Source organism: Lissotriton vulgaris, chromosome 1_2 (assembly GCF_964263255.1).
Source record: "Lissotriton vulgaris chromosome 1_2, aLisVul1.2, whole genome shotgun sequence".
In the NCBI taxonomy this organism is placed as follows: Eukaryota; Metazoa; Chordata; class Amphibia; order Caudata; family Salamandridae; genus Lissotriton; species Lissotriton vulgaris.
This window is the reverse complement of record NC_141686.1, coordinates 230,195,431-230,218,601: the sequence shown is the minus strand read 5'-3', so window position 1 is coordinate 230,218,601 and position 23,171 is coordinate 230,195,431.

The following is a 23,171-nucleotide window of genomic DNA, read 5'->3' as shown; positions in this document are numbered from 1 at the left end:
CTTGGCACTCACCAGATATACAGATGAAAATTATTTAATTCCCGATATCACTAAAACTAAAATTCTACCATTCACAAGAAAGAAGACTCATTACAAATATAACTGGCTACTAGGAGGAAAACCATTGGAAATTGTTAAAGAATACATATATCTCGGGAGAACGTTTACTCAGACTTTGCACAACCAGCCTCATCTGCAAAAAATGAGTCATAATGCAGATGTACATTCAGGGGCCCTCCAAAGACTTTATTCATCCACCAGTCGAAGACAATTCTCCTCCTTGCTCCAGGTTTATAATGCAAAAATTCCAGCAGTTTTATCATACGCAATAGAACAAATCCCAACAAAAGAATGGATTCAAATAGACATTAAAGAAGGGAAAATCCAGCGGAAGTTAACCAGGATGCCGCAAGCAGTTACGGTCCAAGCTCTTAGGTTAGAACTATCGTTAGTCAGTTCCTGCGCTAGAGGGATCACAAACATAATTAGATGGGCATTTAACCAGGTTCATGCCGATCCAGGAACCCTTAGAGCCCTGTTAAAAACAGAGACACTGGAGCAAGACTCTCCAAAGTATATATTTGGTAAAAACCTAAGTAATGCTTTTAAATTAACATCAGTCTCCCTAGAAATGCTAAAATCTTGGACACCAGCTCAGCTGAAACTCTGTTTGAAGCACCTAACACCAAGGCTAAGCATGGAACTTGACATTCAAACTGCTCCAGGCTCCCAACGTACAAACAGTACGTGGACACAATAGTTAAAAAAAAACCGCAACCATATATCTTTTTTAATCTAAATCATGGAGTAAGGCGAACTATTGTTCAAGTACGGCTAGGAATATTACCTCTGAAATCATACACCTTTAAGTGGTCATCAAATCAAGACGGGACTAATCTCTGTGACTTATGCAAAGGTGGAGTGCAAGTTCTAGAACATGTTCTGTTTGTATGCCCAAATGAGACCGTTGTAGCAGCCAGGAACAGATACATTACTCCGATCAAAACAAAATGTAATATAAATTCGGTCCGGATGTTGATTTCCCTCTCCAAAGGTCCACCCAATGAATTTGTGTGTATTAACATGTATAACTTTTTAAAGTGTTTTTTAAAATTATATGAACGTGATGATTTTATTAGCAAAAATTGTAAGTTTTTTGTTTATAAATTTGTTGTTCTCGTAAGAGAACTGAATCAAATAAATTATTTAATTATTATTTCATTTCAAAGCTTCCACAGAGTGGTTGTCAAAGCCAAGGTTACCGATCTACACCTTACAGGATTAGGCACAAATCTACATGTACAACGATTGTCATGGCTGATTAATTCATGTACGTAAAAGTACAGCATCCATATTTGTGTGACAGACGAACATTTTGGGGTGTGATTTTATTACCACCATTAATGAAGACTGATTGTAGAGGCCACACAAATCAGTCAAGGGTTGGTAAAGCTCACCTACTCACCCGAAAGGGTCTCAAGGCGCTTGGGTGGGCAGCTCCCAGAAGTTCACGGTGATTTGTCGAAAAGCCAGTTCTTGAGGTCCTTCATGAACTTGGAGAGTGTTGGTGTCTGACGAGGTGGATAGGGAGGGTGTTCCGTGCCTTGGCCGCGAGGAAGGAGAAGTAATGACCTCCTTTTCTGGTCTTTTTGATGCGCCACACTGTAGCAAGTGAGAGCTGCACTGAGTGTAATTATCTTTGGGGTGCATGGAACGAGAGGCGATGGTTCAGGTAGTCAGGTCCGGTGTTGTGGAGGGCTTTGTGGGCGTGGGTGAGAAGTTTGAAAATGATTTTCTTTTCGGCAGGGAGCCATTGTAGTGTTCACAGGTGTTGGGTGATGTGGCAGTGGCAAGGTAGGTTGAGGACTAGTCTTGCGGAGGTGTTCTGGACGTTCTGGAGTTTATGGGTGAGGTCCTTGTTGATCCCAGCATAGAGTGCATTGCCGTAGACCAGTCTGCTGCTGATGAGGGCGTGGGTGACGGTCTTCCTGTATTCGAGAGAAATCCAGTTGAAAGTCTTTCTTAGGAACCGGAGGATGTGCAAACAAGTGTGATTTGGCGGTCCTTTTGGAGTTCAGAGTCCAGGATGATTCCAAGGTTGAGTGTGTGGTCAGTGTGGGAGGGTGGGTTCCCGAGGGAAGGGGGCCTCCAGGTGTTGTTCCAGGTATTGGGGTGCAGGCCAATGATGAGTACCCTTGGGAAACTCCACAAGTGGTCGGTGTGGGGTCGGAGAGGAAGGGTGGGAGTCTGACCCGCTGCGTTCTGCCAGAAATTAATGAGCGGAACCAGTCGAGGGCCTTCTTCCGGATTCTTGCATAGAGTAGTCTGCAGGCTAGTGTGCGGTGAGATACTGTGTCGAATGCTAAGGAGAGGTCCAGGAGGATGAGGGCCACAGTCTCTCCTCTGTCGAAAATGGAGCGGATGTAGTCTGCCACGGCGAGAATGGCTGTTTCGGTGCTGTGTTTTTTCCTGAAACTGGGTTGGAATGAGTTGAGGATGCTGTTTTCTTCTATGAACAAGGTGAGCTGACTGTTGACAGCTTTTTCTATGACTTTCGCCGGGTAAGGGAGTAGGGAGCTTCGCTGGGCCTTTGGTTTGGATTTCTTTTTTGCCAATAACTGTGCTTAGGGTGGTCATAAGAGGATGGAACCACCACCGAATCATTCAATAAGATGTGCTTTTTGTTTTCAAGGCATCTGCTTGGTACTCTCCCTTTTTGTGAAAGTACTGTATGCTCTTTAGTATATAAAGATAGAGATATTTATTTGATCATAAATGACATTGTGCAGGATTCCATTTGCAATTATTTCACAGTGCAGACAAGTACACAGTGTCATCAGCTACATGTTGTGCTGCTACGCAAACTGTGTATAGACTTAATTACCATATTTGTGTGGTTGTTATGTGTTAGTAAATACTTAGATTTAAGAGGATCAGACTGCAAAGATTGCAGAATATCAGTATGTTCAGGAAGCCAGCATGATTTTGTAAAAGTTAATTGTATCAAGGCATATAGCGGCTTGATATGCTGGGCATAATCGGGAATGTATGTACACCAGAAATTAAAAAATCCCAGCAAAGATTGTAGTTTTTTTAGAGTTGTAGGAGAGCGCAAACATGCACATTTCTCCAGGAAGTGAGGTGCAGGACCTCGACCTTCATTGTTGAGCTCATAGCCCAGCAACAACACTGTGTACTCTGCAATGTGTGATTTTGCAAAGTTACATTTGTATCCGTAATCCGCAAACATAACTATGATAAGGTCCACGTGACAGAGATATCATCAACATATGACTACGCATCAGGGTCTATGCCGTCCAATAAAGAGACGATACGTGAGGCAAAGACATTCGGGCTGTTTTTATAGCCCATGGCTAATCTTTTAAATTGTTTTTGTTCGCCGCCACAAGTGAACGCTGTCCATTGACTACTAATAGAGGACAGGTTTTGACAAAAAAAAAACATTGTAGATGTCTAGTGTGGTTTTAAACCTTTGTCGCACAAGACTGTCCACGAGAGCCAAACTGTGGGTGTTCTGTACCACGCATGTACTACAATGAGAGTTTAAGTGCCAATAATCCAAAACTAAGTACACAGATTGCCAGCCACACACTTACTTAAATCCTCTATTTTTGAGGGAACAAACCATAAGAGACTTCCTGGTTCGTACGGGTATATCACTCTAACCCTTTTATTATTTATTTATTTTTTGTCTTTTTTAGTATCGATGTATGAAAGGGACACCTTATCGTTTTATACACCTTATATACAATTATTTACAATTCGCGATTATTTACAACACAAACACATACACATAACTAGTTGTATTATACAAAGTGAATTGCTCTGATCTATATACACTCAAATATTCATACTACGAAGTAAAAATCATCCGTAATTCCATAAAGACAATGCGTTTCGAATCCGGTATGTCAACTCTACGGATTCTCATCAGGGCTCTGTCTTAATACGGGATATCTGCAAGTGTATAAAATAAAACTTGTTTTAGCTACATTTCTGACAGTTGTTTTGCTTCCAACTACATTTAACTCGTATTCCTCTTATTACCTGTTGAACCAGCAGCCGCCAGTCAAGGGTAGAGTATTAGTTCTGACTGAGTTTCTTTTCTTTTCGGGATCTAAAAACAAATACAGGTATCATGGCCTGTTCTTGCTCACTTTCTAAGAACAGTTGGGGCACATGTGTCATCAACATACCTTACTGGATCATTCTCGTGATCCTACGTTTCCACCAAATGGGAGTTAATTTTCAGTCTTGTATTACAGCCTGAAAATAATCAGAATAACGTTGTACGCGCTTTTTATGCACAGACAGAGAGAGTATGGCACTCGTTGCTCTACTCGGCATACCTGCTCTGGGGGATTCCTCGCTTGGGCTGTTCGTGTTCTAATCGGTTGCAGCGGTAAACGCTTTCTAACCATGCAGGCACCGCTTTCCTCAGTCCTTTTTACTCGCGCTTGCTTTCCCTAGAGGAAATAACAGCGTTTTATTAGGTTTCTGGGGCTACTGCATTATTGGTAGCAAATCAAACCCATGTTAGCTCTAGACTTACTTGAACAAGCTGTGACTCGGCATCTAGCTCTCATTCACTTAGTTTGGCAGCCATGTTGTAACATGGTTTTGGACCTACTTATAGCTACTTGCTTGGCGGCCATCTTAGAGTGGGGTCACTAGTTTGGCAGCCATGTTGTAACATAGTTTTGGACCTACTTAAAGCTACTTGCTTGGCGGCCATCTTAGAGTGGGGTCGCTAGAGAAGGCTATCATTTAGATGTGAAAAAAGGTGAATTTAAACCACATATGAAAACATATGCGCAATTACCATCGACCCTTTCTTTTGGAGGCACTGTACTAGATATAGCTCACACTCCAGATATTTCAGATAGCGAGTTGAGCCCGCTGAGTGCGCTATTAAACTTAAGTATAAGGTAGGCCTCTTTTTTTAGTAGAAGTTTATCATGGTCAATGGATCTAGACTGTTGCAGAACATATAGAATTGACCACTTCAAGTCATTCTCAGTGTGTTTATTTTCAATGAAATGCTCCACCATGGGTGCTGTAAGCACTTTATTCTTGATTCTAGATTTATGTTGCGTTATGCGCATATTCACTTGTTGTGTTGTCTTGCCTATGTAAATCTTATTGCATGGGCAGATGACTGCATACACAACATTTCGTGTTTTACAATTTGAGAAACTTAAGTGTTTCCACTTAATATTCCCATGTTGGAATTCCTTCCCTTCCACAGTAGTCCCACAGGCCACGCATGTCCCACATTTATGATGTCCCTCAATGGGTTTCATTCCCCATTGAGACAATAGGTCACTCTTAGGTTTGGGTAATGCTATCTCAGCTCGGACAAGATGTTGTCCGATGCTCCTGTTCTTACGATACGCGAAAAGGGGACAGGGAAATGGACAGTCCAGGTTTTCTAGTAAGTGCCAATTTTTTAACAGTTTGTCTGAATTTGTTTGTGTCAGGCCCAAATGTGGTGACACAGACCATCCGGTCTAGTTCAGCCTTTGATTTTGTTTGTAGCAAACATTCGCGTGGTGTACATCGTGCCCGCTTGAATGAGTTTTTTAACAGTTTTTTGGGATAACCACAGCTTTCCATTTCGTGACAGAATGTGTCAGCGTGTCTTTCATACTCTGACAACTCCGTGCAGTTTCTCCTGATACGGAGCAGTTGGCCATAGGGCAAATTAGCCTTCAAGTTCCTGGGGTGGTCACTTTGGTGGTGCAGTATTGTGTTTTTATCAGTCTGCTTCTTGTACAAAGAGGAGACCAACTTTCCGTTTGAACATGTGATTTCCACATCCAGGAACGTCATTCTTGTGTCACTGAACTCTATAGAAAATTTAATGTCTGGATGTTTGGAATTAAGCCATCCATGAAATTTCATCAACTCCGTGTGGCTCCCCTGCCACAGGAGCCACACGTCGTCGATATATCGTAGCCATTGCTTAATGTGACTGCAATATGGGTTATCCTTTTCAATAAATTTCTTCTCATATTCTGCCATATACAATATGGCCATCTCAGGAGCATAGGGGCATCCCATAGCAGTCCCTTTGGTCTGCATAAAGAACTGCTCATTGAATCGGAAGTAATTTTTGCGCAACGCTATTTCTGCCAATTTGAGAATAAAGCTGGTAGGGACTCGATGTGGTCTTGCACGAGCTTCTAAAGAAAGCTCAATTACTTCCAATGCCTCTCCCTGGGGTATTTGAGTATAAAGGGACGTGACGTCCATTGTCACAAGCAATTGTGATGCAGGATTAAAATCAGTCCCTTCTACTTTGACGAGGAAATCCATTGTGTCTCTGAGATATGATTTAACAGAGCTAACAAAGGGCTTCAAGAAAAAATCAACATACTTCGCAACTGGTTCCAGGCAGGAGTCGCACCCAGAAACAATGGGTTGTCCTGGCGGCTCATTTAGACTTTTATGGATCTTGGGGAGGAAGTACAGGAGTAGAGCAACGAGTGCCATACTCTCTCCGTCTGTGCATAAAAAGCGCGTAAATCGTTATTCTCATTATTTTCAGGCTGTAATACAAGACTGAAAATTAACTCCCATTTGGTGGAAACGTAGGATCATGATAATGAACCAGTAAGGTATGTTGATAACACATGTGCCCCATTCTGTTCTTAGAAAGTGAGCAAGAACAGGCCATGATACCTGTATTTGTTTTTAGATCCCGAAAAGAAAAGAAACTCAGTCAGAACTAATACTCTACCCTTGACCGGCGGCTGCTGGTTTAACAGGTAATAAGAGCAATACGAGTTAAATGTAGTTGGAAGCAAAACAACTGTCAGGAATGTAGCTAAAACAAGTTTTATTTTATACACTTGCAGATATCCCGTATTAAGACAGAGCCCTGATGAGAATCCGTAGAGTTGACATACCGGATTCGAAACGCATTGTCTTTATGGAATTACGGATGATTTTTTCTTCGTAGTATGAATATTTGAGTGTATATATATCAGAGCAATTCACTTTGTATAATACAACTAGTTATGTGTATGTGTTAGTGTTGTAAATAATCGCGAATTGTAAATAATTGTATATAAGGTGTATAAAACGATAAGGTGTCCCTTTCATACATCGATACTAAAAAAGGAAATAAATAAATAAATAATAAAAGGGTTAGAGTGATATACCCGTACGAACCAGGAAGTCTCTTATGGTTTGTTCCCTCAAAAATAGAGGATTTAAGTAAGTGTGTGGCTGGCAATCTGTGTACTTAGTTATATTAATGGTCCAGCTAGCCCCACGCCCCAGGACCTGACTCCCCCATTCTTCAAACGTTAGAGCGGGACACCCCCGCGAGAGTTTCAAGGGCACACGATTAATTCAGGTTGCCTTCTGGCTTTAAGACTAAATCAGGAAGGATATTCTATCCTTCCAAAAAGGAATGGCTGAGAAGGACACCTTATCGTTTAGTGAAGAACGGATACAGAATCTGATTGCTTCCTCTGCATTCTCGAATGTTGCTTTGAGCTCCTCGGCTCAACAGCAAAACGAATCGGACAAACTAATAAGGCTGAGTAAGAAACACTTACGGACAGAACTACATGGGCACTTTCTATTAAAACATTTGAGAGGTGGAACTATTCCCTGGGGGTTACAGGTGAAGAATGTTCCTGTGATCTTTACTGAGGACACTGAATATAGAAAGGGATTTAGCTGTATTAATACGAAATGCAGTAGGGACCTGATGGTCCATACCATAGAAACTGCTCAAAGAATCAGCTTAAAAGAACTCGAGGAAATAGAAACACTAACCCAGGCGATAAAAGACAGTCCCACAATTTCTGACGCTAAAGCGCTATTAGAAAAAATAGACAAAGAAATTTCTACATTTAAAGATAACACACTGAATAATAAAATCGCACAATACGAGAGAGACTCTAAGGCATTCACGCTCGAGAAAGCATATCCATTTCTGAAGGACGAGTACTATACTCAGCCTGAGTCAAGGGGAGCATTGCGTAATTATCAGGGGAGGTCCCGATATAGGTTTAAAACCTTTTCGGAAACCTCATCATCATCAGACTCATCGGGCTCTGATATGCGAGGAAACCAAAACAAAAAGCAGGTGTCTTTTTTAGAGAAGGACCAGCAAGGAAAGACCAGATTCAAGGTGCCATGGGAGATGCGGACAAGGAGGAATTTTTACAAATCATAAAGGCGCCATCCACAATAGTCAATCTATCAGACAAAACACTCACAAAAGATGAGGAATCCGTACTAAATCTTGGATTAAAATTTGTACCTCGTCAACAAACAGACTTTACCCAAATGAAGTTAGAGACCATAGAATTTTGTCGCAAAATTCGACTGAGGGCCTTTTTTGCCAATCACCCACCTATGATAGAAAAAGAAACTACAGGGTTACGTAATAAATCGACCTTCATACCTAGTCAAAAAATTCCTAAACAGGTTTATGCCTTCGAACAAATCATGCTTTCCTCAATTGACAAACTAGAGAGAAATTAAAAATATTTCCAACAGAATATGAGTAAAGGACAGAGAAGTGCACTACATGACTTGCGGAATGATACGTCGTTAGTTGTGAAACAGGCCGACAAAGGCGGAGCTGTAGTCCTTTGGCCAAGAGAACAATATCTTGCTGAAGCCAATACACAGGTGAGCAACACTGTTTGGTATAGAACCCTACAGGAAGATCCGGTCAAAAACATTCAGGGACTGATAGTAGATACTGTTAAAATAGGGTTAGATGAAGGCTATGTTGGTGTGAGAGAAGGTGAATTTTTAATCAAAAAATATCCCAGGACTCCAATCCTGTACTTCCTCCCCAAGATCCATAAAAGTCTAAATGAGCCGCCAGGACGACCCATTGTTTCTGGGTGCGACTCCTACCTGGAACCACTTGCGAAGTATGTTGATTTTTTCTTGAAGCCCTTTGTTAGCTCTGTTAAATCATATCTCAGAGACACAATGGATTTCCTTGTCAAAGTAGAAGGGACTGATTTTAATCCTGCATCACAATTGCTTGTGACAATGGACGTCACGTCCCTTTATACTCAAATACCCCAGGGAGAGGCATTAGAAGTAATTGAGCTTTATTTAGAAGCTCGTGCAAGACCACATCGAGTCCCTACCAGCTTTATTCTCAAATTGGCAGAAATAGCGTTGCACAAAAATTACTTCCGATTCAATGAGCAGTTCTTTATGCAGACCAAAGGGACTGCTATGGGATGCCCCTATGCTCCTGAGATGGCCATATTGTATATGGCAGAATATGAGAAGAAATGTATTGAAAAGGATAACCCATATTGCAGTCACATTAAGCAATGGCTACGATATATCGACGACGTGTGGCTCCTGTGGCAGGGGAGCCACACGGAGTTGATGAAATTTCATGGATGGCTTAATTCCAAACATACAGACATTAAATTTTCTGTAGAGTTCAGTGACACAAGAATGACGTTCCTGGATGTGGAAATCACATGTTCAAACGGGAAGTTGTTCTCCTCTTTGTACAAGAAGCAGACTGATAAAAACACAATACTGCACCACCAAAGTGACCACCCCAGGAACTTGAAGGCTAATTTGCCCTATGACCAACTGCTCCATATCAGGAGAAACTGCACGGAGTTGTCAGAGTATGAAAGACACGCTGACACATTCTGTCACGAAATGGAAAGCCGTGGTTATCCCAAAAAACTGTTAAAAATCTCATTCAAGCGGGCACGAAGTACACCTCGCGAATGTTTGCTACAAACAAAATCAAAGGCTGAACTAGACCGGATGGTCTGTGTCACCACATTTGGGCCTGACACAAACAAATTCAGACAAACTGTGTTAAAAAATTGGCACTTACTAGAAAACCTGGACTATCCATTTCCCCGTCCCCTTTTCGCATATCGTAAGAACAGGAGCATCGGACAACATCTTGTCCGAGCTGAGATAGCATTACCCAAACCTAAGAGTGACCTATTGTCTCAATGGGGAATGAAACCCATTGAGGGACATCATAAATGTGGGACATGCGTGGCCTGTGGGACTACTGTGGAAGGGAAGGAATTCCAACATGGGAATATTAAGTGGAAACACTTAAGTTTCTCAAATTGTAAAACACAAAATGTTGTGTATATAGTCATCTGCCCATGCAATAAGATTTACATAGGCAAGACAACACAACAAGTGAATATGCGCATAACGCAACATAAATCTAGAATCAAGAATAGAGTGCTTACAGCACCCATGGTGGAGCATTTCATTGAAAATAAATACACTGAGAATGACTTGAAGTGGTCAATTCTATATGTTCTGCAACAGTCTAGATCCATTGACCATGATAAACTTCTACTAAAAAAAGAGGCCTACCTTATACTTAAGTTTAATAGCGCACTCAGCGGGCTCAACTCGCTATCTGAAATATCTAGAGTGTGAGCTATATCTAGAACAGTGCCTCCAAAAGAAAGGGTCGATGGTAATTGCGCATATGTTTTCATATGTGGTTTAAATTCACCTTTTTTCACATCTAAATGATAGCCTTCTCTAGCGACCCCACTCTAAGATGGCCGCCAAGCAAGTAGCTTTAAGTAGGTCCAAAACCATGTTACAACATGGCTGCCAAACTAGTGACCCCAATCTAAGATGGCCGCCAAGCAAGTAGCTATAAATAGGTCCAAAACCATGTTACAACATGGCTGCCAAACTAAGTGAATGAGAGCTAGATGCCGAGTCACAGCTTGTTCAAGTAAGTCTAGAGCTAACATGGGTTTGATTGCTCCCAATAATGCAGTAGCCCCAGAAACCTAATAAAACGCTGTTATTTCCTCTAGGGAAAGCGAGCGCGAGTAAAAAGGACTGAGGAAAGCGGTGCCTCCATGGTTAGAAAGCGTTTACCGCTGCAACCGATTAGAACACGAAAAGCCCAAACGAGGAATCCCTCAGAGCAGGTATGCCGAGTAGAGCAACGAGTGCCATACTCTCTCCGTCTGTGCATAAAAGCGCGTAAAACGTTATTCTCATTATTTTCAGGGTGTAATACAAGACTGAAAATTAACTCCCATTTGGTGGAAACGTAGGATCATGAGAATGATCCAGTAAGGTATGTTGATAACACATGTGCCCCATTCTGTTCTTAGAAAGTGAGCAAGAACAGGCCATGATACCTGTATTTGTTTTTAGATCCCGAAAAGAAAAGAAACTCAGTCAGAACTAATACTCAACCCTTGACCGGCGGCTGCTGGTTCAACAGGTAATAAGAGCAATACGAGTTAAATGTAGTTGGAAGCAAAACAACTGTCAGAAATGTAGCTAATACAAGTTTTATTTTATACACTTGCAGATGTCCCGTATTAAGACAGAGCCCTGATGAGAATCCGTAGAGTTGACATACCGGATTCGAAACGCGTTGTCTTTATGGAATTACGGATGATTTTTTCTTCGTAGTATGAATATTTGAGTGTATATATATCAGAGCAATTCACTTTGTATAATACAACTAGTTATGTCTTTGTGTTTGTGTTGTAAATAATCGCGAATTGTAAATAATTGTTTATAAGGTGTATAAAACGATAAGGTGTCCCTTTCATACATCGATACTAAAAAAGACAAAAAATAAATAAATAATAAAAGGGTTAGAGTGATATACCCGTACGAACCAGGAAGTCTCTTATGGTTTGTTCCCTCAAAAATAGAGGATTTAAGTAAGTGTGTGGCTGGCAATCTGTGTACTTAGTTATATTAATGGTCCAGCTAGCCCCACGTCCCAGGACCTGACTCCCCCATTCTTCAAATAATCCAAAACTAGGCGGTACGACCCATCAGGTTTGGGTAAAGTGAAACGAGGATTATTCATGGGTGACACACATGTCTCAATCACACATTGATATTCTAATTGTTCAAGGATTTCTGCAATGAGAGCCTTAGCTTCCCGCCGCATGGGATATTGGGGTTGTGGCTGTGGTATAGACCGCAATGGAATCTCATGTCTGGGCGAAAGTTTATTCCAACTGGCCTGAGTACAGTACAACGCTGGTGCAAGCACCAGAGCCCACTCTTCTACCAAGTTCTGTGCCTGCCTCTTGGGCACTGTGTGTGAAAAACTAGGGAGGATTACCTCCTTCCTCCTTGGAGTGGCCAAAACGAAAGGAGGAGGTCAGTCTGCCTCAGCTAACAAAATGTCATATCTAGAGGTCAGATTTTCCCACCCTCCCCGTGCTAGGAGCCAGCTAGAAATTATAATGATAGAAGATCTCTAGGTTGAAACGGGGAACGCCAAACCGCCAAAATCAGGTGAAGGGAATCACATCCCAGATTAGCACAGCTCTTTGTAGATTGGAAAGGTTTTCTTCTAGTGTCTCTCTCATGCATGCAATGCAATATTAAAAGCACAGAGTTTTCGTTATTTGCAGCTGTATGCGTGTTTTGTCTAGAGCATTGTCCAATCAACCTGAATCAACAGCATACATTAATGTTTAACCTTGAACACTCTGTACAGACTTGAGGTCGCTGTGTTAGGCTAGAGATGTGAAAAACAGACCGTTCTCATGTGAAGAAAAGCAAGCAGTTTGACTTCCGAGAACAGAGGCATGTAGTGTTGTGTCTAAAGCGGCAAAATGGCGTTTAAGCATCTAACTCACTTAAGTTAACATAGCAATGTGTGCAAGCAGACTCGTGTCTTCACTACAGTACCATCTTTCAATGAGCCTCGAATTGTTTTTGCAAAACGAGGGTTTGAGTTAAATTCTTATCCCCCTTGGGATATGTTGTGTGCAGTGGTATTGAATGAGAGTGATGGCATGAAGTTGTTGACTGATTTCTCTCTTAGTTATATATAGTAAATGTTTGATGTTGTTCTGTAGGTTGCCAGTGCTGGAGCCGGCGGTTTCCACTTCGTTAATTATAGTGTAAATTCTTTGTGCTCGGAATATGCAAATGGGATTGCTCAATTGTCAGTAAGATTGGAAATATCTTCGTGTGACATGTTTGTGATCGGGTGCTATGTACCAAGATCAGAGACGATTGGATACAGGGAAAGTGGTTCATGCACGTCAAAAAGTAATCTAAGAGTTCAAATATTCTTTTGGAAGCTAAACGGGTTAAAGTGTGCCAACGGGGTATCGCTCACTGATCCAAGAGCGTCAATAATGATCCTGAGGTATAAATGGAATGATTTTCCTGAGCATTTTTAGAGTGTAAAAAGTGGAGGAAGTAGTAGCATTAACCTGATTTCTGTGCCCACCAGCTGGGTGACCAGGAGACTTTGATCCAAAATGCAGGACCTTAGTCTTTCCTGAGATTAATTTCAGGCAATTCTGCAGAGTCCATTTACGGACTTGATGCATGCAATTATGAAACCTGATTGTGGAGTCATGGACATTGCTAGTTACTGAAACAACAATCTGGGTGTCTTCCGCTTAGGACACCATGGCAAATCTGAAAGACTTGATCAGCCCTGCCAGGGGGGTAAACTAATGTACAGCTTGAAAAGGGAAGGGCTGAGTTAAGAACCCTACGGAACACCACAAGGTAGCTGAAAGGGAGGGGGCTCAAGATTGCCTAGTTCCACCGATTGTTGTCTCCCACTTAGGAAGGATTTCAGAAGGGAAGAGGCTGAATTATCAATACCTTGGCTTTGGAGACGTTTTTATCAATAAGCAGTGGTCGAAGGTGTCAAATGTTGCACTAAGGTCTAACGGAATCAGAGTTGCATTACCTCCTTTGTCTACTGTGCATCTGATATCTTCAGTAGCGGTAATCATGGCCAGCTTCATCTCGTGCTCGCTCCTGAATCCGTGCTGAATTGCATCCAAAAGATGATTAATACTAATAAAGGTGGTGAGATCTTGGTTTATCGTTTTTTCGATGATTTTTGCTGGCAGTGGAAGACAAGAAATATGATGATAACTACTGGAATCCAAAATATGCAGTGTAGGTTTTTTAAGGGAGGAAAAATGGAACCCTTTTTTCATTGCTTCGAAAATACTCCAGTCTTAAAAATTAGATTACATACGCCTGTAAGATATTGTGCAATTATTTTTGGGGCCAAGTGTATCATTTCTGGTGTGCAAGGATCAGCTTGTGACCCAAATGTAGCTGTACAAAGAAGTTTGAAGATCTGCTCAAATGTGATCTGTGAGACGGTGGATTGAGTGGCTAAGTGATTACCAGACAGTTCCAAGGGGCAGGTCAGGCTATTGCAAACACAGTTGCTACGAGTAGGAGGACTACGACTGTTAATATTTTGATTCATAGAAAAGACAATGTAAGTGTCACAAACTTTTTACTGAAAGAAAGAGGCTAAGGAAATGAAAAAGGTTTGATCAATAGGAAGTTTGATACATTTTTGAACAGTGTCAAATAGTTATTTTGGGTCTTTCTTTACTCTAAAGTAGTAGGATTTTTCTTTGAAGATCATCTCTTTTTATATTGTAATCATTTTTCTGCAGGTTTCTTTCTCAGTAGTGGCATAACTCTGCCTCCTACGATGATCCTATCATCAACAAAGCTGTTTTTGAAGTTTGAGTTCCTCAGAGAACCAAGGCTCAGATGGTATAGGTCTGCGAGACCTACTTGATTTTAAAGGCAATAAGGTATTTACTACCTACACAAATCAAGGCATAATAATCTGCAGTATCGGTCTCTAAATCATTGGAGATCCTAGGCTTAATGTTCACTACATAGGTCTTAAATTCAGTGGAATTGATGGTATGCCACAGATGGCGCTCATGTTTCTCTGCTGGAGTATTAACCTTAAAAGATGCTTTTGGAAGAGTGAGATCAAACATGATAGCAAAGTGATCCAACCCGGAGAGCTGAAGTGAGCTAGTTGTTTTAAAAAAAGGGTTATCTGTGAGTATGCCATAAAGCAAGTACTCAGTCACATGTGTGGAGCCTGTAATGACCTGTCCCAATCCTAAGGTTGTCATTAAGTCGATAAGATCACTAGAATCTTTGTCGAAAACGATTTCCAAGTGAAATTTAAATTCATGGAGTGCTGAGTAATCATGGCACATAGGGTTAGATTCTAGTAGTTGGTGAAGGCTTGGATGAAACTAGCTCTCTGACCCGGGGAGGGGGGGGGGGTGATAGGTGAGAAGACCATTAAAAGTATAGTTTTGACTAAGTTTGAGAGCGCTTCATATTTGAACTTGGGAGAAATATAAAAAAAGTCACCCTCAGAAGATCACGATAAACAATGGCCAGGCCAAGGCCCTTCTTCCCCTCCCTGTCCTACTTGGCAAGAGAATAACCAGTTGGTATGGCAGCAACCAGGTCAGGGCCTGAGCATTGGCCCAGTTTTCCTCAACAAAATCTATATCTAGTGTATGAGCTTCTAAAAATCTGCAAACTCATATTTATATTTTATGAGTGAACGGGCATTGATTAGGGTGCAATGCCAAGGCTGTGTATTACCTGATACCACAGCACTAGATTGCATCAAAGGCTCCATTAGACTTACCTTATTGTTTGCCAAGGTGAGGTTGCATATAGGACAGCTCCGGGGGTTCTTGTCATTAATACAGCTGAGCGCTGGTCAAGTACAGCGTTTGCTTGGGGAATCCAAAGAAACAGACAATTACCAAAATGTATTTCAAACCATTACATTCTGTGAAATGTATTAGTAATCTTTTGAAGCGACCGTCTCATTTTCCAATGTGACTCATGTCACTATTCTTTTTCCACCTACATTCACCGCCTGGCACCTTTGACATAACTTCACAACTTTTCTAAAAAGAGGATTGTACCAATATCTTTTGAATAATAACAGCATACCATCATATAGCACATAAGCTCCATGCATATATTGTGCCAATAGCAACAATATACAGTCTGACAATACTACTCTAAGGTCATTTGATAGCCTGACATAATGGTTGTCTTTAGTGCATCCTGTCTTTCCCATCATTCTTTTCATCTTCTGTCAACTCCTTTTGCAGTTCCCACAACTCAACTGATTGCACTGACACTGACAGATAATTTTAGTTTTCTCTATTTCAGGATTGCAATTTTCATTTCGTTCCAATGTATGAGAAGTAAGTGCACAGAATGTTGTAACTTCCTCTGCAAAACAATTGCCTAATATAACCATATCATCTCAACTCTTTCATGTAGCACATTTCAACACATTAATTTGGTTTGGAAATTTCAAAGCTATCAACATATCCAAAATGTGTGGCCTATTCTGAATAGGAGTGCCAGTGGATGTCAAGAAACCTCTTTTTGACCACAATTGTCCGTAATCATTGACCACGTCAAAACCATATTGATTATCTGTATAGACTGTAACACTCAATCTATTGGCCAGTGTGCTCTTGCAATTGCAATACATTCTGCTGCTTGTGCTGAAGTTATATTGCATAAGTATGATGTATGCTATTTGGAGACTGCATTTGCTGCTCTAAGGGGTTCATAATGATCTCTCAGACAAGAAACACCCACAAATAAAATAAAATCAGCCACTTCAAGTGGTACATCTTGAAGGTCTGGTCTTGGCTTGGTATATAATTCTGTCACATCAATGCAGTTGTGATCACTGTCATCTTCATCTGGTTCGTTGTTCTTTCCATTCATCAGTAATGGAATAAGTGTTGCAGATTTTAGAATATTGCAATGTTTAGCTCAAATGTACTCTAGTGCTTGGATCACTTGTTCATATTTACAAGCGGCTGGTTGTGAGATGCTGAGTTCTTGCTAAATTGCCAAATAAGTCACTGTTAAACTTTTCAAACAACCTCCTGGGAGAGTGGTGGCTTCTGGATCTGATACAGCAGAAAAATGTAATTGGTCTCTTAAGGGCTTATTTACAGGCCAATGAGTCACGCATCTGTACCGTTTTAGCCCCATGGTGCGCTGCAGGCGTGGCGGACAATAACTGGTGCTTCCGAGCTGATATGCATCGATGCAACAGTTATTGTAAAGCTGCCCTCCCCCCAGAGTATTGCTGCGAATTATGGAAAACTATCATAAAACACTGAAGGATTTTTCCTGAAATCTGAAACTTTGTTGAAAATTCAGCATGTTATTTGTCATAGAATGTTGCAAATCTGGGGCCAAAGGTATGTTTCCACTGAACAGTGTTAGATTTTGCATGATATGTATACAGGCCGGTTGGGCTCGGTTAGACACTGGTACCACTATTTGTGAATAATTTTCGATTCTATCTGGATTGAACCTACAATCCCATTTCCAGTGATGCAATTTACCACAAGTATGGCACATTATTAGTATAAGATTTAGCAAATGCTGTACCTCCACCATGAGTGCCACCATTCCCAACTTGCACAAAATGCACATCATTGTATTGCACAGTTAGGAATGGGGGTCTCTAGTTGGCAATGGTATACACCTTTGTCCTAATAGGGGCCCTTGCTTCTGGTCAGGGTAAGGGGCTACACTTCTAAAATAACCCCAGCTCACCCCCTTGGTAGCTTTGCACAAGCAGACAGGCTTATCTCAGAGGCAGTGTGTAAAGCATTTGTGAGCACATACAGTAATACTGTGAAAACACTACAAATGGACACCACACCAGTTTAGAAAAATAAGTAATCTTTACCAGACTTAACACAAGACCAAACAACAATCCACCATACTGTAATCAAAATAAGTCTTTAAAATGGTAGAAATAGCTTAGTTCACTTGAGGTTGTAAGTGCAACACTTTACTCTCAAGGTACCTTGGATGTGTAACGCAAAACAAACAAAAAGGGTCGCAGGGAAGGTGATGCTTCATTCCTTACACTCAGGGGAGTGAATGCGTCGGTTCCTTACTGCAGTGCAGGGGAGTTGAGCCTCGCTTCCTTACTGTGTGGGGAGTTGATGTGCCGGTTTCTTACTGGGATCCGATGACACGCTGGTGCTATGCAACAAAATGCTGTCTTGGTTACGGTACGACAACGTGGATGCAATGCATGCACACCCAACGGCCGTGCGGCGACTCAGTGAACTTCTGAGCTGCGAAGGCCCTGCAACACGCTTCTCCGGTGCTGTCTCTGGTAAAGCGATGCGCCTTAGGGATGCGATGGCGACAGCGATGATATGCTTACTCGGAGATGCGAAGACAACTGCTGTGGCGGCGTCACGCTTCTTCTTTGTTGAGTCACGCTTCCAGCTCCCAGTGACAGACAGTCTCTTAGAAGGCCCAGCACAACAGCAGGCACTTCAATTCCCAGCAAGGGAATTCAGGGGGGAGCTGGTGGGGAAGTCTTGTATTCCTGAAACTTCAGACGGGAGGCAAGCACAGTTCAAGCCCTTCTTCTTCAAGATGATGAAAGCACACTCAGTCCTTTTTCTCCTTTCTTTGACAATGAAGCAACCACTGCAAGCCAGTTCTGGATGCACTCTGCCAATGCACAACTTCTTCCTTTGTCAGTGTGGGCCAGGGTAATCAGACGCACCACAGAAGGTGGAGCCAACATTGTGGAAGGCAGGCACAGCCCTATTCAGGCCCAGGTGCTACTTCTCCCACCACTCCCAATGCAGATAGGTCTATTCGGCCTAGTGTTGACTCACCCTGACACCTGGAGCCACCTCAACTCCTGTCACTCACAAATCAGACATGGAATACACAACCTAGCAGGACCAGGCTGGATAATTAGGTAAGAAAATATCTACTTTCTAAAAGTGTTATTTTCAAACACAGAATGTTAAAGCCAACTTCACTAAAAGATGTATTTTATCAGGTATACTAAACTTGAATTTCTACTGTGTGCCCTGGGTCAGTTAGGATTATAAGCTGTTATAATCAAACTGCCCATTTTGACCTATGGGGGCAGGTAGCATTGCAATAGTGAAAAACAAAATTGGCAGTAATTCACTATCAGTACATGCCACACACATCAGGCTATGTCCTACCTTTCACATACAATGCACCCTGCCCTAGGGCCTACCTTAGCGGTGGCTAACATGTAGAATAGGTAAGGTTTAGGGACTGGTAAGTAGGTGCACTTACAAAGTTAACAGGGCAGTACTGGACTGAACACAGGCTCTGCGTTGGCAGGCCTGAGCCATAGTTTACAAGCAGCCCTGGTGGGTGGCACAATCAGTGCTGCAAGCCCACAAGCAGCATTTAATTTACTAGTCCTGGGCACACGTGGTGCCTGTACTAGGGTCTGAGAAGTAAACCAAATAGCCAATCATGGAGTCACTAATCCATTACAATACTTTACAATAGGGAGCACTTGCACTTTGGCACTGATTAGCAGTGGCAAAGTGCCCAAAACATATAGCAAAAACATAGGAGGCAACAGCGAAAAGTGTAAGGGAGACCCACACCAAAAGTGCCAGGTCTAACACGTGTCCTCTCCAGCTGAAATGTGGAGGGAACTACCCAACCTCCTGGGAGTTCTCATCACTAAGGTGGAAAAATCTGGACAGACCATCGGCATTGGCGTGTTCTGTACCAGAGTGGTGTTCTACCGTGAAGTCCATCCCCTGTAGGGAATTGGACCATCTCAATAGCTTTGGATTCTCACCCCTCATCTGCATCAACCATCTCAGGGGCCAGTGGTCTGTCTGAACCCGGAAGTGAGTCCCAAACAAGTATGGTCTCAACGTCTTCAGTGCCAAGACCACAGCAAATGCGTCGCACTCACTTGCAAGCCACCTCTGTTCCTGTGGAAGTAACCTCCTACTGGTGAAGGCTACAGGTCATTCTAGGCCCTCCTCATTTATCTGTGAAAAACAGCCCCTACAATATGCTATGAACTTTCTGTTTGGGCAATAAACTCTTTTGAGAAGTTGGGTGCCAGGAGCATGGACACCATGTACATGGCAGTCTTCAGGGCATCAAAACGTTTCTGACAGGTGTCAGTCCAGTTCACTTTCTTGAGCTGCTTCCTGGAAGTCAGCTTTATCAAGCGTGCAACAATGCTGCCATACTCATTGACCAACCTCCTGTAGTACCTGGTGAGTCATAAGAAGGCTCTCACTTCTTTCTGGGTTTTGGGCAGTTCCCAGGCCAGGATGGTCTCAATCTTGGCTGTAGGGGAGCCTCCTGGCCGCTCCCAACCCGATGTCCCAAGTACACCACAGAACTCTGCCCGATCTGGCACTTACTGGCCGTAATCATGAGGCCTGCTCTCCGCAGTCCCATCAACACTTCTCAGAGGTCACGCAGATGTTCTTCTCAACTGGTGCTGAACAGTGCTATGTCATCCAGGTAGGCGGCACTGAAATCTTCCGGTCCAGCCAACACCTGGTATACCAACCTCTGAAAGGTGGCAGGGGCATTCTGCATTTAAAAGGGCATAACCCGGAATTGGTAGTGCCCATCTGGTGTGGAGAATGCTGAACTCTCCTTTGCCCCATCAGTCAAGGTGATCTGCCAGTATCCAGACATCAAATGAAACGTGCTGAGGTATCGGGCAGCCCCTAACCAATCATTGAGCTCATCAGATCTGGGGATGGGGTGTGCGTCAGTCCTAGTGACTTCCTGGTGACTGAATTGAGCCCTCGGTGGTCCACACAGAATCAGAGTTCAGGCGTGGTACCAGGCGCAGCAGACTTTGGGACCAAAACAACTGGCTGGCCCAAGGGTTGTTAGAGGACTCAATCACCCACAATGCAAACATCTTGGAGACCTCCTCCTTGATGCAAATTCTCACCTTGTCAGTCACTCTGTAAGTTTTGTGCTTAAAAGGAGGACTGTCCCCAGTGTCTACATAACGGACGCACCAATCGGTGACACTAGGGGTCAGGGAGAACAGGTCAGGAAACTGTCCCAACAGTTGGCGACAATCCTCCTGCTGCTCAGGGGTCAGGGAGTTAGAGCGGTTCACACCCTCCCCTGAACCCATCTTGCTCCTTGACACACAGGAGGTCAGGAAGAGGCTCAGTCTCCTCCTCCATTCCAGCATCTGTGGCTAGGAGCATGCCCACTTCGGACCTCTCCAAGTGGAGCTTCAGGCAGTTTACATGCAGGACCCTCAAAGGGTTCCAAGGAGACCGCAAGTCCACCAAGTAGGTGACATCACTCTTGCGCTCCACCACCTCAAAGGGTCTGGTCTAGTTATCTTGGAGCGCATGGGGCTCCACTGGGGTCATGACCCATACTTTCTAACTAGGCTGAAGCTCAATCAGAGTGGCATTCTGATCATACCATCTGTTCATCTCCTCCCGGCTGGCTTCCAGATTCACATGAGCGAGTTGCCTGAAACACCAGGTTTGGTTTCTGTAGCTATATACATCCTGGGGAGGTTTCCTGGGAGCTTTCTTCCAGCCTTCCTTTACCAAACTCAGAGGTCCTCTTACTCGGTGTCCAAGGAGAAGTTCAAAGGGGCTGAACCCTAGGGACTTCTGTGGCACCTCTCGGTAAGCAAAGGAAAGGCATGGCAAGAGGACGTCCCACTTACGCCTCATGGGTTCCTTCAAGCCCATAATCATGCCTTTAAGGGTCCGGTTGAATCTCTCAACCAGTCCATTATTTTGGGGGTGGTAAGGAGTGGTGAACTTGTACGTTACACTGCACTCCTGCCACAGGGACTTCATATACTTGGAAATAAAGTTTGTACCATGCTCTGACACCACCTCTCTGGGGTACCCCACACAGGAGAACATTTCCATCAATGCACGACGCACGACGGGGGCCGTCACTGACCGGAGAGGGCAGGCATCCGGGTACCGGGTAGCACGGTCCACCAAGACCAGGATGAACCTGTTGCTCATGGCTGTATTGGGATCCAGAGGCCCCACAATGTCAATACCCACCCTTTCAAAGGGGGTGCTGATCACAGGGAATGGCTGGAGAGGAGCCTTGTTCTTCCTCCCACTCTTTCCACTTGCCTGGCAAGTCTGGCATGTCATGCAATGGGTGTCTGAACTCTTGCGCATCTGGGGCCAATAAAAGTGGGTGACAAGCCATTTAAAGGTCTTGTCCTGCCCCAAATGTCCTGCTAAAGGCACATCATGTTGGAAGGCTCTGAAGGGCTGGAGTACCACCAGCACATGGGCTGACTCAGGTTCAGCAACCTTAGGCTCACTATACAGGAGACCATTCTCCCAGTAGATCCAATGTGATCCAGACTGATCACCTGGTTTGTGGCCTGTTGCTGCAAATCCACAAGAGAAGGGCACTTGTTCTGCTCCTCACAGAACTCTTCCCTGGAGGGACCTCCTTCTTGCTGCCAATTGGTCAGCTCAGGCAGGTCTTCCAGTTCAGCAACTTGCTCCCCTGTTGGTTCCAGGGCATCCCCTTCAAGGTCTGCCTCCTCCTGGATGGTGGGAACTTCAAGGGCTGGTTTCCTACACCCCTTACATCTTCTCTTTAAGCCAGGTACCTGGGCTACTCTCTTAAGCTCCAGGTCCTCTTGAAAACCCTTACTGGCTGCCATTGACTGGGTGGTCACACATGCCTACTAAGGCAGACCCAACATCTCCAAATTAGACTTTCTCTCCACCTTAGCCCACGGGGAGCTTTCCAAGTCGTTGCTCAACAGACAGTCAACCGGCATGGCTAGTCTCACAGCTACTTGAAGGGTACCTGAGAGCCCCCCCCCCACTCAAAGGGAACCTGGGCCACCTCAGATTGACTCTCTGAGTTGTCAGCGGCAACTACAGGGAAGTACGCACGGGGAATTACCTGCTCCACCAGCCGACAACTGACAGCTGTCACACTGGCTCCAGTGTATCTTAGAGCCTCCACCCTCTGGCCATTGATGGTCACCCACTGCCGGTATTTCTTAGTGTTATCAGGCAGCTGGGTCTGGGGGACCATCTCACAGTCTCCTAGAGAGACAAGGGACAGCTGTGCGGAACCCCACCCACCTTGGGCACCCATCTCCTCTCCCAGGGCTACACTAGCCATCTGCGGGGGTAGTGCATTAATGGGTGCAGTTTTCCCATACAGGGAACATCTAGTATCATAAGCGCAGTGGCCTAACTGACCACACTTGAAACAGGTTTTGGGTCCCCAGTGAACAGGCTTATCTATCAGGCCCCTACCTTCTTCTCAGGGTAAGGCTGGGAACCTTTCCCTTGGTTCCCTTGGGGATTACTGTGGGGCCCTTTCTGGAACTCCCTCTGTTTACCTTTGTCCTCCCACTAGTCTGTTGGGGACCCTGCCCACTTTTTGCAAAGTCTCCCACATGACCCTTATGAACCTGGGTGCTCACCCAGCGGTCCGCCTACTCAGCAAGCTTCCTAGGATTAGTCAGCTTACTATCAATC